Source organism: Pteropus vampyrus, unplaced genomic scaffold (assembly GCF_000151845.1).
Source record: "Pteropus vampyrus isolate Shadow unplaced genomic scaffold, Pvam_2.0 Scaffold106, whole genome shotgun sequence".
In the NCBI taxonomy this organism is placed as follows: domain Eukaryota; kingdom Metazoa; phylum Chordata; class Mammalia; order Chiroptera; family Pteropodidae; genus Pteropus; species Pteropus vampyrus.
In genome coordinates this window covers 5,939,820-5,941,206 of record NW_011888887.1, presented here as the reverse complement: position 1 = coordinate 5,941,206, position 1,387 = coordinate 5,939,820, and positions in this window count along the sequence as shown.

The following is a 1,387-nucleotide window of genomic DNA, read 5'->3' as shown; positions in this document are numbered from 1 at the left end:
CCTTTAATCACTGTGATGGTATGAACAAAAAGTTAAAACCAGACAAAGCAGGCTCCCTTCATTTTCCCCATGGAACGAGCCCTGGTCCAGAGCCCTGGATCAGCGCAGATCCACCTACCACTGGAGGTAGTCTCACTGAGCCAAAGGTTCCAGCAGTTTTATGGACCTGAAGGCTTCAAAGGGCAAGGGCTAGGAGTGGAAAAGTACTTCTCCTTCCCCTATAAAAAGGGCTCAGGAGAGGAGCCTAAAGAAGACCTCTGCCCAAGGTCTAAGATAAAGAGACCTAGGATTGAAAGCCCTGGAGCTAGGAATGCAAATATATGAAGAATATGAGTCAGAGAGGCCTGCAAAGCATTGGTTGTGCACCAAGTCTGCTTAGGGAGAGCAGTTAATCCCCCGTGAGGCATAACTTTCATAATTGCCTATGGTTAGGCCTGAGTAATCACACATAGGTCTTTAACCGTGAGCCAGCCACTTCAAGAACTTCTGGAGTTAAGTGAACTCTGAAGCTCATCCTACCTTTTAACTTACATGAACCCAATCATTTCTTTTTGTTTCACCTAAAGCTTTCTGTTACTTGAGTCCAAATCATTCCAATTGATATGTCTGCTTGCCATCCAGTAGCTCAGACCAGAAACTTAAGAATAAACCTTGATTCTTGTCTCTCTCACACATTACCATGTCCAATCCATCATTTATTCCTGTTCAGTCTAGCTCTAAAACACATCTAAGATCCATACCCTTTTTCTCACTTCCACTTGCCTTACGTTAGTCCAAGCATCTCATCTTTCACTTGGACTGTTGTAGTCGCCAGCCCCCGAAAGACACACGGACCACCAGAAACCAGTGAGTTATAGGAAACACACTCTTTATTCAGCCAGCTGGGTCTGGCAGGGGTACGCAGACCCCAAATTAAGCAGCCTCGAAATGTAAAGGTGCAGGGTTTTTAAGCCCTAAATCCCATCCCTCATTCTATCTTAAACACAAAGGTCTATTTTTCTCCTATTCACTACCTGTCAGCCCACAGGTTGGGTGTGCAAGCCGGGGTACAGAAGCAGAAAGCTTATTGTTAGAATGTTATGTTCCCATGGGTGATAGCCTATGTTCCCATGGGCGATAGCCAAGCAGTAATTTTCCAGCCAGCACGGGACTACTTCAGTAGGTTCCTAGGTGGTCTCCCACCTTCCACTCTTACTCCATGTTAATTCACCCTTCACCTATCAAGAGCAAGACTGATGCTCTTAAAACATAAATCTGAGTACATCACTCTCTTGCTCAAAAATCTTCATGGCCCTTATAGTCGAACGTATGTGCCAAGGCCTAAGAGATTGTACATGATGGGACACCTGCCTATCTCTAGCTTCATTCTATGTCCTACTTTCATCTC